Here is a 13,556-nt window from a genome sequence, read left to right as displayed (position 1 = left end):
TCGGCCACGACTTCACAACTAACAACAACAATTCTACGAATCAAAATATCTTTGATGATCCCATCTGCTTAACTAGATGTTTGCTTCTGTGATTTTGCTTTCATTTTGTTTCTTGACTATGAACAGGAGGAAGAACTTAACAAAAACTATTTGCCCCCCAGCTTCTTCCTCAACCTCCCCAGAATTTTACAGTTTGTCCTGTGTAAGGTTGAGAATCCTTTCTACTGTTTTTAAGAGGCTGGAATATTTGAACTACTGTATCTTAGGTGGTTTGTGCTTGCCTTCTATACCCAGAGCTTCAAAATAGCTGGACAACTCCAGTGACTTCCTGTTTGTCCATTTGTCCTCTCCTTTTCCACAAGATGAGTGGCATATAAATTTGATAAATAAACTCCTTTGCAAAATTCTCTGTTAGTTCTCTGGGTTTCTTCCTTTGCCCTATTTCCTTATGTGGATTCCTTGTGGATTCTTTGCACATCTCCTGTTTATTTAAAGAAAAAAAATTAGGTGGCTATGCCTCATTTGTTATGCTATAAATGTGTTTATTTTATTATAATTTAATCCCACCCCTTCACCAAATTGCTTATCTCCCACTTTATCCTCATATCACCTTGAAGTGTTAGTCAAAGTGGCTAACTTAAATATCAAATAGAGATTGGGTTCACACAATATCATAAGATTGGCTAAAATAGGATTTTGTTTTGGGGCTTATCATGTTTTGTGAATCCAACCATTGACTTTACAGATTGTGTAAATAAGATCATCCTGTTAAACCAAAATGTTTTGTTTGAGCAATGCATATTATGTAAATAAATCAAGTCTGCTTTCTTAACCTGTATTGTTTATTTATTAAATGTATATACTGTTTGGGGTGACTCTAGACAATATTAAGATTTAATATGTTGTGAGTTAGTGATTTATTGACTAAAGAACTATTTGAACAGGATTAAATATAAATGAACTGAGAGCTAAAAACCAAGTAGTTGGTCTTGACATGCCCTCAATAATCCTTCCTTTCACATTTTTTTCACACTGTAGTTGCACAATAAAATGGGATATTTATTGGATGTGTTAGTGAGCTGGGGTCCAAAATTCTGAACATCCATTTTAAAGAAGAATCTACATAGACAGAAATATGATAGTTACATTGAAATATATACTTAGGTTGTAAGAAGGTTCAGAATGAACTCAAACACACTTTTATCTCCTTTTCTCCTAACTACCCATTTTTCCCATTGAAGTGAATTAGAGACACATTCACATAACTCTCCCAATAACATATAGTTATATATGTTATAGTTATATTTACATCAGGCCACCAGATCAGGGCTGCAAACATCCAGACAATGTTAGATGGCAGTATAAAGATACAAAAAAAACAAAAACAAAAAAAAAACAAACAAACCTCTGATACTTTACTGCCATTAAGTAAATGTGTGGATTTTTGTGGCTTAGATCTGGTAGCTCTAATTTTCATGAGTGTCTGTGTTTGAAAGGAAAGTGATTGGTGGAACACAGGATAAGATGGTAACTATTTTATCTTATAATCATATATTTTGATACAGATTTTTTCACTTAAGCATTTCTTTACAGCAAAGGACTTTTCTCTACAAACAGTACCATCTGGTTATCAAACTTGGAAAGTAATTAATATAGAAAGACTTCTGTGCATGCTTGTAACCTATTGCATGCCAATTAGAGAAGGGTGAATTGATTTGGAACATGGAAAGGATCAGACATCCTTAAGCCAGATTTTTATCTAAATTCCATGCCAGGTTGTGTTTAGAAACTGGAGGTCTCTACCTTATCTTTATTCCTTACCATCATTGCTAATCCTCTGGTTAAACTCAATTAAACAGATTGATTAAAGTCAGTGGTGACTGTAGGGGGGAACTTCAGAACAGAGAACTACAGCCCATGCAACAGAATTAACAGAAGGTTCCCCAAAGGAACTGGAGGACCCCAAATGGAGCACAAATTATTACCAGATTTTGAAATAAATTAAAATATGTATTCTTACCAAAAGAATACCTTTCCTATATTATGGCTATAAAATTCAAAATCTAAAATTTTGTAACTACAAGTTTAAGAACACTCTTTATTATTAGAAGAAAAAGTTTTTTCCATCCAGAGTGTAATGCAAAATAGTTACTCGGGACAGATGCATTTACTAAAATTAAGCATATGGCTGAGACCAAAACTCTCAGCCATGTATCTGGTTTCAGATTCAAAACTAACTATGCTTGCTGACTTTTCACACAAATATTCACTCCTGGTTTCCCTAGTGTCTTACCTTTCAGCTTTCTTCATTTCAGTAGCCTAATTTAAAGTCAAAACCAAAGATCTATGACAAATTTTTGATAGATAGCTGCTCAATCCTGTGCTTTACATAGAATAACTGGAGAACGGTAAAAGATTCGTAGATAGAATCTTACTGAATGAAATAACTTTGATGATTCCAGAAACTATCCTATCATGATTTAGCTCAACAAAATCTGGTGATAGCAATGCCATTCTTTAAAATGCAATTTAGAATGCTATAGAAAGAATGATGAGTTGAAAGACACTGTCTAAAGACCAATGTGAGTATATAGATAAAGATTTTGAACATTTGGCTACAATTTTAGAGAGAAAAACAGAATTTGGTATGAGAGAAAGTGAAATATTAATCAAACTGAACAGAGGACTTTACTGTAAATGCTTAGCTTTGAAAAACCTGGGTTTCTGATAGTATCCGGTGCTGATTTAGCTATTGCCATGTTTTCCCACTAAGAGGCTCATCTTTAACAAACAGTAAGCACAATCCCATGCTGGGAATACCTGTAGCAGTGCAGAAGGGTGACAATTTCATTTATTTTTTCCTAAATAAGATTTTTTTTGTAGACTGGATAGAGGAAAAAATACCCTAGAGATTAAACAATATTTAATGTAGAGAGAAAGGAAAAATGACAGATGAAGGACATTTTTATTGCTGTGTCTAGGGCTGTTAAGCCATTATCACAAACATTGCCATGGATTGAAAGTTATAGAATAAGGCAATACTTGCAGATACTAGCACACAAGCAAATTCAAAAATATTCCCCATCTCTCAATATAATACAACTTTAAAAATCAAAAGACACTAGAACTTGTAAGATTTCCTATCAAAACACCAACATCTCATAAGCTCTCACTGAAATTTCATGAGGTTTGGATGATCTCATTCTCAAATGAGACTGATATACATCCAAACTGATATTTAGAATAAAGCATATACTGTGCACAGAAATATATGTGCACATTTCTTGGTTTTCAAGCTGAGCAAATTTAGTTATTTATATTCAATACCATAAAGGCTGTAAAATATTCTAGTCCTCTACCTGAGTTTGTCTAGTGGAAGGCTGCTATTTTCACTGATTTTGTTAATTTCATTAAAATTGTTGGCCAGAGATTACACTAGATTAGTAACCATTAGCATCACTTCATCTGCATACTGTACAATTATCCATTCCATTTTACTAATTGCTTAATTATAAGCTGCTATCATGGTACTATTCTAAAGCACATATGGTGACAGATGTTGAATAAAATGGGGACATTATAGTAAGAAAACCGAATCCTATGTTTTGGGGTTTTTAAATATCTGATTATATTTTAAATTACATCTGTCTGTCTATCTGTCTGTCTATCCATTTAGAAAACAAAAAATATTTGTTTTTCATCTAGCTGGATACAGCTTAAGTTTTCTAAAAAAAAAAAACCACCTGATATCCTGGTAATTGAGGCAACTATAGAAAAGAGATGGTCTTGAAGAAATATGTGGTAACCATCAGTTAAACATAAGCTTAGTCTGGGAAAAGCAGAAAATGTAAGAAAGAAACTCGAGATTACTCTGTTTTGAGTCTCTTTAGTATAAGAAAAGGGAAAGGGGAAAATGTTGTCAGGCTTACAAGATTCTGTTACTATTGTCTATATCACTAACATGGAATTCCACTGTTTTCAGGGATGACAGATAGTGTTGGTTAGAAAGTACAAAAAATAAGCAAGGACTGGTGGAAGGACAGATTAGTGATCACTAGTATAAGAGACCTAAGGCATCCTAAGTCAATCTTGTGACTAATCAAGATAAAATGACTAGGCAAGAAAGTAAGATAGGTGAATAAAGCGACAAGAAAGGACAAGGTCTCCTACCTGGACTCAAAAATAGTTATAACATAATCCAGTGTTATTTGGGGGTTGTTGGTTTGCTATAATGGTTGTAATATTTCAGGGATCCTGGATCATAGCATGGGCATCTTTGACATGATGTAAATTGGGAGAAATATCTTTACGAAACTTCATTATTCCTTCCAGTCTGTAATTCAATCCTATAGTTTTCTAATCAAAAATATTTCATGGTGGTCAAGGAAATTTAATTATGAATAACTTTGTACATAGCCTTCAAATAAAACACAGAGGCTAAAAGAAGTGTCATTCAGAAATGTTTCAATAAATAAATGCTAACTTAGCTTTATCAGGATTGGCTTCTGTGGTCAAGAAGCTTGACTCCAGAGTGGAAGAGGTTGCAGATAAAGTAGATCTCTTGGAAGATAAATTTGAAGATATGGAAAAAAAGATGGAAATTTCACAAGATGATATTCTTATGTCTCAGTACAGGGAAATGGAATATGCCCTGAGAATCAGGGGTCTGAAAGAAGATATGAATCAAGATTTGATAGAGATGGTGGTTAATGATCTTGCTCTTGTTTTGAATAGGGATAAAGATGGATTACGTAGAGAAGTGGAAAAAATTTACAGAGTTAACTCTTGGGTTGCGAAGCAAAAGAATTTACCAAGAGATGTGGTGATTTATTTTGCCAAGAGATCTCTGCGTAATGAAATCATACAAGCCTTTTATAATAAGAGGTTCCAGATTGCTGCCCAAGATGTCATCATTCTAAAGGAAATCCCATCTAAAATTTTAAGAAATAGAAAAGATTTTGCTTTTTTAGCTAATGAACTAAAAACAAGATTGATGCCATTCAGATGGGAGATTCCGATGGGTATTGTTTTGAGCCATGCGGGGACACGTTACAGACTTAATACTGTTACTAAAGCAAAAGAGTTTTATAATTCAGTCCTGGGAGCAGGCTCATCTTCACTCATGATTCAGAAAGTTTTGGATGGCAAAGAGGTGGAACAGCAGTCTGAAGGATTAGGTTTGATGGTTGCTGGAAAGTCACAGGTTGAATGGTCTCGACAAACAGAGATCAAAGAGCAAAGAATGACTCGTGCTGCACATAGACACAAGGAAAAGGAACAACAAAAGAAAGAAGTCAAAGAATCTTCTCAAGAAAGTGTCTCATTGCCGGTGGGAGGAGCAAGACCCAAGAGCTCTGCAACACATTCTTCAATGGCAGACCTTCAGGTAGTCTTCTCCAGGCTTCTGGTTAAGGGAGATGGTAAAGTTCCTGACCTGGAATGTTAACGGCCTCAACTCCCCTCAGAAGAGAAAGAAAATCTTTCATTACTTAAAGCAACACAACAATGATATTATTTGTTTGCAGGAAACACATATTTTACCTAAAGATCAAAAATACTTAGTCAATGCTCATTTGGGATCTCATTTTGTATCTTCTGCTCCTGGGAAAAAAGGGGGTGTAGTTATCTATGTTAAGCAAAACTTACCAGTCTGTTTGGTAGAATCAGATCCTCAAGGAAGATATGTTATGATTGAACTTGGTTTATATGGTAAGAAAATACTTATAGTGGGATTGTACGCACCAAACCAACAACAGGAACAATTTTATAGACTGCTACATCAGAAACTAAGTTCGTTGGACTATAGATCTGTGATATTAATGGGAGATTGGAATGGTGTTTTAGATACACAAAGGGATAAAAAAGGATTTTCTACTTTTTTCAAACAGGCTAAATTACCCAAAGCTTTTTTTGATTTGAAAGAGGACTGGGAGCTGAGAGATTATTGGCGTGAACGTAACCAAGAGGAGAGAGACTTCACCTTCTTTTCAGATAGACATCAATCCTTCTCAAGAATTGACTTTTTCTTGATTACAACTGACTTATATTTCAGGGTAAAGAATGTAAAATTTTTTCCTAGGTCGTTGACGGATCATAGTCCAGTTTGGATGGAGTTGGCTGATGAAAAAGAGGAGAGGAGATTGTGGAGGGTGAGAATGAGAACTTATTTAAACAAGAAAAGAATGTTCAAAAATTAAAGGAGCATTTAAAGGATTATTTTGCTTTAAACATGCATAAGGGAACTTCAATATCAATGGTATGGGATGCAGGTAAAGCTTTCATGCATGGGATTTTGATAAAAATGAATAATGTTTATAGACAAAAGCAGATTCAGAAACGTAAGGAAATGGAAGATGAGATTAAATTAAAAGAAAAGTCTTTGATTTTAAATCCTACAGATGAAAAGGTTAAAGAATCTATAAAGTTGTTAAAAACACAATTTAATATGTTGATGGCGGATCAAACCGCAACTAATTTATTGTTTAGAAACAAAATACATTTTGCAATGCTAATAAACCAGGGAGATGGTTGGCTTATCAATTAAGAAAGAAACAGAGACAGAGAATTATAGATAAAATAAATTATAATGGTAAATTAGTTTATCAGAAGGAGTTGATTAAGAAATCTCTTTTAGATTATTATCAAAAATTATATAAGAGTACTAATGTACAAACTTTAGATATAAATAATTATTTAAGTGAGGCCAACTTCCCTAAATTAACAGAAGATCAGAAACAAGAAATTAATGGTTTAATCACCAATGAGGAAATTTTGACAGTTATTAAGCAATTAAAATTAGGTAAAGCACCGGGTACGGATGGTTTGACATCCATTTATTATAAAACCTTGGTAGAAGAGATGATTCAACCTTTATGTGAGCTTTTTAATAATATACTACAGGGCTCAAAGATTCCTCCGTCATGGCGTAGAGCTTTTATATCTTTGATTCCAAAAGAGGATCAAGATCTCACTTTACCGAAGAATTATAGGCCCATATCTCTTTTAAATGTAAATTATAAGATTTCTGTAAAAATTTTAGCTAATAGGCTTATGAGGGTTTTGCATAAGCTTATACATAAGGACCAATCGGGTTTTATAACTGGTAGGTATATGAAGAATAATGTTAGACAAATTATTAATTTATTAGAATATTTAGATAAGAATAACCAAATTTCCGCAGGGCTGATATTTTTAGATGCTGAAAAAGCTTTTGATCAATTGAATTGGCAGTTTATGTTAAGATTAATTGAGGAAAAGAATTTTGGAGAAAAAATATCACAAGCTTTTGGTGCTATATATCAAAAACAAACGGCACAACTTATTGTTAATGGGGGTTTGTCAGAGGTTTTTACAATAGAAAAAGGTACAAAACAGGGATGTCCATTGTCACCGTTACTGTTTGTTTTAACTCTGGAAATTTTGTTGATCAAAATTCGAGAGTCGCAGGAAATAAAAGGAATAGAAGTTAACAAAAAAGAATATAAATTAAGAGCTTTTGCAGATGACTTGGTGGTTACTTTGTCTCAACCTACCTATTCTGTAGTAAATTTATTACAACTGATTTACCAATATGGACGGGTTTCGGGTTTTAAAATTAATAACAATAAGACTAAAATATTATCTAAAAACATGACTAATTTGGATAAGCAGATTTTGGTTAATCTGACAGACTTTGAAGTTGTTGATAAGATAAAATATCTGGGGGTTACCCTATCTGTTTCTAATGTAAAATTGTATAAAAACAATTATGAAAGGCTGTGGGTCAGGGTACAAAAAGATTTGAAAAATTGGGAGAAGTTACAGTTATCTCTTATGGGAAGAATTGCAGTGATTAAAATGAATGTCCTGCCAAAATTTCTCTTTTTATTTCAAATGTTACCTATTTTAAAGAATGAGGTTAATTTAAATGAATGGCAGAAAGGTATCAACAAATTTATTTGGGCAGGGAAAAAACCAAGGGTAAAGCTTAAAATTATGCAAGACTTCCGTGAGAGAGGTGGACTCAAGGTACCGAATCTGAAATTATATTATGATGCTGTGGCTTTAACACTAATTAGTGATTGGGTTGATTTAACAAATGTAGAAATACTCCATTTGGAGGGTTGGGATTTACTTTTTGGATGGCATGCCTATCTAATTTTTAATAAAAAAGTGGATCGGGTTTTTAAATCTCATATTATAAGGATTTCTTTACTTCGGGTTTGGAGGAAATATTATAAAAGTGAGTTTAAAATACCATTATGGGCTATACCTTGGCATGCGATAGAGGGGATAAGAAGAGGAGTTAAGATGGATAGTGTTTCTTATGCGCAATTACTCAGGTGGGATGGTAAAAATTGGCAGTTAAAATCTTTGGAAGATTTAGCACATGAAAATATTATATATTCATAGTTTCAGTATAGACAAATAGCTGATAGATGGAAGATAGATCGTAATGTGGGTCTGCTCAGAGAAGATGAAAATCTTTTTAAACAAGTAAAAGATCAAAGGCGAACTCACATTAAGAGAATTTATGGGGTGCTAGTAGAACTGGACTCAGAATCAGAACTAATTAAAGAATGTATGATTAAATGGGCACAAAATTTTGGTGAACCAGTTCTACTAGATACCTGGGAAACCATCTGGGTGAGGAATGTTAAATTTACACAAGCCCAGAACTTAAGGGAGAATTTTTACAAAATGTTTTACAGATGGCACCTTGATCCACAAAAAATGTCTCGTATGTATCCTGACTTACAGCCTAAATGTTGGAGATGTGGTTGTTTGGATGCTACTTATTATCATATTTGGTGGTCGTGTAAAAATATAAAAGTCTTTTGGATTAAGATATGGTGGAATATTCAAAGAATTTTTAGAAAGAGGGTAAAATTTACCCCACAATTATTTTTGTTAGATATTGTTACTGATTGTGATGCTAAGGAAGTTATATTGATGTTAAATTTGATTACGGCCGCTAGGCTGTTAGTAGGGCAATATTGGAAGAAGGAATCTTTGCCTACCTTGCAAGAGTGGTTTTTTAAAGTTTCTTATTTGGCGGAAATGGCAAAGATTTCGGCTTTCTTAAAGGAGCAATCGCAAGAGAAATTCTTTGCGGTATGGGAAAAATGGATAAATTTTATACAATATAAATTGGATATAAAAAATATCATTTAGCTTTTTAATAACTTGTATATAAATTTTAATATTTTATAGATTGTACTTTTTTATATCTCTTTTCTTCTTTCTCTTTTTTTTTCTTTTTTATTATCTTTTTTTCTTTCAAGTACTTTTTCCTTTTAATATGTATGCTTTTTTAATATATATTTTATTGTTAATTATTTTATAAATTGTTTATGTAAGGTATTTAGATATATTTATGATTTATATTTTTTCAATTTTTTTAGGATTTCTAAAAATTTTAATTAAGCCTATACTCAGCTCTGGGAAGATCGGGGGGGGATGGAGAGGGAGGGTTGGGGTGGGTGGGTGAAGGTTGTTTTTTTTTCTTTTTTTTGCTTTTTGTAAAAATATCTAAAAAATTTCAATAAATAAATAAATAAATAAATAAATGCTAACTTACCACATTAGGAGCTGGATGTTCATTTTTTCCCCTTCCTGTTTACACTGAATATTTCTCTAGGAATTAATTAAAAGACTGCTCTGACAGCTGTCTTGCCCTTCTATTTTCCAGCAGTCTACGTAATCTGCCATACTCAGTATAAAAGTTGAATGTTTCATTACATGCTTTGCTCTTTAAGGCCATTTAAATGACTGCTCTTCTGCCTATAATCAAAAACAAAATGATTTAAGAAAATAATCTACCAGGAATTAGAAAGGATGTCTACTATACATATAAAAATGAGGTTAATAGCAATATCTTTAGATCCACAATTGGAACAGGTCACTAATTACACAAATACAAAATTTCTTTCAGCAGTATATCATTTTTATATTAAGATGTGCTCTTTGTCCATTTTTGACTTCCTGCATTTACAATTTAAAAGGAAATTAATACAGGCTAAAGTTTATATTTTATTCATTTGATTTCTTTTCTGCAATATTCACACATGCAGCATTGCAGAATTAAACATTTCAACCATGTTTCCAACCTGCTGGATGCAAAAGAAGCAGAGAAGAAATTGAGGGACTTATATTTATCTATATATAGGACCTCTATGTTCAGAGGACGACAGTCTTCACAGCCTGGGTTCACATAATATATTCATTGGACTATTGAACCCAGACTGTGTGATTAATTTATAATTGTGAATCCATATCATCCAGCAAACCATGTCTCAGTTCACCAGGAATTAGTGCAATGTGTATACAGAACCACACTGTCAAGATCAGAAGCAAATTATAATTACAGAACAGTTTAAACAACACTTTAAGTACTAGTTCTACTTTAACAGATAAGAATTGTTCCCCAAAACTACTTGCTCTGGAATAAGGATGGATGGAACAGTTTCATAAGTTTTGGTGATCAATACTAGGTTTATGTAGGAGTTTCTGGCTCCCAATTGTTTAATATTGCTATCTAAAATGGATGTAGCTTGAGGAAAACAAGAAGTGGACTTGGGGAATAAAAGAACTGTGATGAACTGTTACTGAAAATAAATTATTTGGCTAAATGTATTCTTAAATGTACTTCTTTAAACCTTGATGCATCATCCCTTCTGCATCCTATTTCTAACTGATAGATCTTGGAGTCCACCTGAGTTCCAACTACATAGATCTGGTACAAAAAACTCTCCCACTAATTCTCTACAATTCATTTTATTTATTAAATCTATATGCCACCCATCTCACTATTAAAGTGACTCCAGGAGGCTTACAACACAATTTATATTATACAATTATTTTTCTAGTACTGAAACCATCTGGGGATCTCTACACTGAATGAGAATGAAAATATTTTATTGATGAATAAGTATTTTCAAATTCTGATTGGTACTACCATAAAAACCTGGGCTCACACATAGTATTATATGGTTTGCATGGCTCTGGTTTAGTACGCTGTGTGAACTTAGCTGATGTGATTTGTAAATTATAACCTATGCTGGATCTGAGTATGAAATAATAACAGTAATAATGCAACCCAGGTTTGATAGCTCTATTTTTTAACTCCTGGTAGCACAACATTCTGACTTAAGATCTACAGGGTTAATAACTTGAATACAGACTAGTTATTATGGAACAAAGATAAATGTGTTCTCTTTGGCTAAATCCCACATATTTGGAACTCATCAAGACAGGAAGAATGGTCAACTTTTAACACATGAGGACAGCCAAAATAATTGTTATAAAATATAAATCTATTCCTCATTTGCTGCATTGGATTTTGGTAATACTTGACTATTAGTCTTCAAATTAGAGTTGCATTTCTTTTATTCAAAGTGAGAGACAATTGGGTGGCTTTGGGCCAGTCACTCTCCCTCACTCCTAAAGAGGTGGCAATGGCAAATCACTTTTGAAAAACCTTGCCAAGAAACTATTACTTCAGGAGTCAACACTGGCACACAACACTTTTGTGAAGGCACAAAAAAATCCCTACCTATTCTGTGGCTACTTCCACATAGAGCAGGGGTCTTCAAACTTGGCCCTTTTATGACTTGTGGACTTCCAACTCCTAGAATTCCTCAGCCAGGCACAAGCTTTGAAGACCCCTGACATAGAGGTTGTTCTGTTCTGGCTAAATAGGTTGCACCCACTTTGGCTTGTACCTCTGGGCTCCCTTGTAGCTAATGGTTCTGAAAACCTGCCCGAGTCCATGAAAACTGAGACAATGGATAAATCACATAAGTGAAATAATTTCTGTACTATTTTTTTTTTAAAAAACCAACAGCATCCCCATCAAAAGCACTTCAGAGAAGGGAAGTTTTCAGTCTTTGCATACTAGTTGCGTATTTACGCCTATCTGAATTAAACGTGCAAAAACTGAGCACTTAAAAGAACCCTGATTTTAGGAGATTAGCCAAGATTTCTACTTCTGCATCCTCAGGAGGGAGGCCACAATGAATATTCCTGGAGATAAAGCACAAGGTGACTCAAGTAATAAGATTTAGGGCGGAGGTATTTAGAGTCTGGGGGCTTCTAGATTCCACAACACGCGGTCCCTTTAAATTTGAGTTGTGGGAATGGGCTCTCTAACCAGTCGTGCAGCAGGCAGTGTTGTTCCAGGCATTCCTTCCTCGAGAACCGGAGGACTCCTTTCCCCCTCAGAGGCGGCTGCAGCCGGGGTTCCGAAGCTCGCTCGTCTCGTTAGTGCGCACGTGAACCTCCACGTGTCCCGGAGGGCGGGGACTGTAGAAAATTAGAACGCGCTTTGATGCTCTCCTCTTTAAGGGATTAGCAATCTTTTGCGGCTGGGGAGGAGACTGAGAAATCTTCGCTTGTAAAATAATGAGCAGAGAAACATTTACTGATTAGTATAATTCGGGATAATCCGATCTGATGAGCGTATATCAAGATATCCTTTAACTGATTTACTGTCAAATGGTCCGGTCGGAGCGCAATGTATTTCTGTCTTTTTTTTTTTTTTTTGGTTTTGTTGCTATCACTTTTTGTTGGCAATAAAATAAACAAGGATTTTAATTCGTGGGAACTGGCGAATGAGATGCCGGGACGCCCCCCCCCCCAAACAATCACAAAACTCCACCCGAAGAATTCAAACGAGCGAAAGGCCGCCAGAGAGCCAGCAAGCCGGGTGCCACGTTTGTTAACTTCTCTGGAGGGGCGCTCTCTCGCTGCAGGGCTCCGGCGGGCGCGTGGATCTAATCACATCTCTGTCCCTCTAACGTGCTGGAGAAGGTTTAAAAGTCTTACTCCCTTTCCTCTGTCTATCGGCTTTCTCTTGCATTTAGGCTTTTATGTTTTATAAACTGATTAGAAGCAATTATATGTACTTATCCCTCAACTTTCCAAATGACTTGGCCATATGCATATTTAAGGCTTCCTCATCCCGCCTGGAGCTCAGCCTTTAGCGTAAAACAGCTGAAATTAAGCTGATTCTGGTGGCACGTTAAAAAAAAAAGTCCTTATCCACTAATATCTGGTCGGATAGGAAATTCGTTGTGGCCGGTGGTCGGATTACCGCTTCTCTAATTACTACACCGGATTTGCTCCCACGCTCTAGTAGTGAAAGTCTGTTTCCACAAAATGACTGGAAAACTGAGCGTGGCTGTACTTGCAGAAATGAGCAAAAGTGCATGTCCGCTTCTTTAGAAAGAGAGATGGAAAGAAGGTATATGAATGACATGACTCAAAATAAGGCCGAGGGTGGTCTAAAGTAGGGACAAACGCGGGAGGGATCAAAAAGCTGTACAGTAGGTGCGATCAGGTGCGTCATGAAATAAATCTACCCAAACCGATGGTGCGCTGTGTTGAACTTTTACTTCTCACAATACTCAACCATCATTGTTTAGAATTATGAGAAGCCCAACTCTGGAGGATCCGATCCACATTGGGGAAGATTTTGTGAAAGTAGCAGAGTCAGATGGATGGGAAACAAGCTGTGGCTCTTTCTCTAAGGACTAAGGACTCAACAAACATTTCTGCAGAATATTTTTGAAAAAAGG

General features: G+C 34.9%; 1 long non-coding RNA gene across 1 annotated transcript in view; it reads right to left on the bottom strand.

Moving 5' to 3' along the window:
- Nucleotides 1-12,347, bottom strand: part of LOC120297842 — a 29,197-nt gene extending 16,850 nt beyond the window's left edge. Inside the window, exons 1-2 of the long non-coding RNA XR_005553902.1 lie at nucleotides 12,131-12,347; nucleotides 9,560-9,762 (exon numbers count right to left, since the gene is read on the bottom strand). This is a non-coding gene — a long non-coding RNA (uncharacterized LOC120297842). The remainder of the gene's footprint in view (nucleotides 1-9,559; nucleotides 9,763-12,130) is intronic.
- Between the last annotated feature and the right edge of the window lie 1,209 nt (nucleotides 12,348-13,556).

This window comes from Crotalus tigris, unplaced genomic scaffold (assembly GCF_016545835.1).
Source record: "Crotalus tigris isolate CLP2741 ecotype Arizona unplaced genomic scaffold, ASM1654583v1 scf7180000023713.2527936, whole genome shotgun sequence".
In the NCBI taxonomy this organism is placed as follows: Eukaryota; Metazoa; Chordata; class Lepidosauria; order Squamata; family Viperidae; genus Crotalus; species Crotalus tigris.
This window is presented reverse-complemented; position numbering and strand designations above follow the sequence as displayed.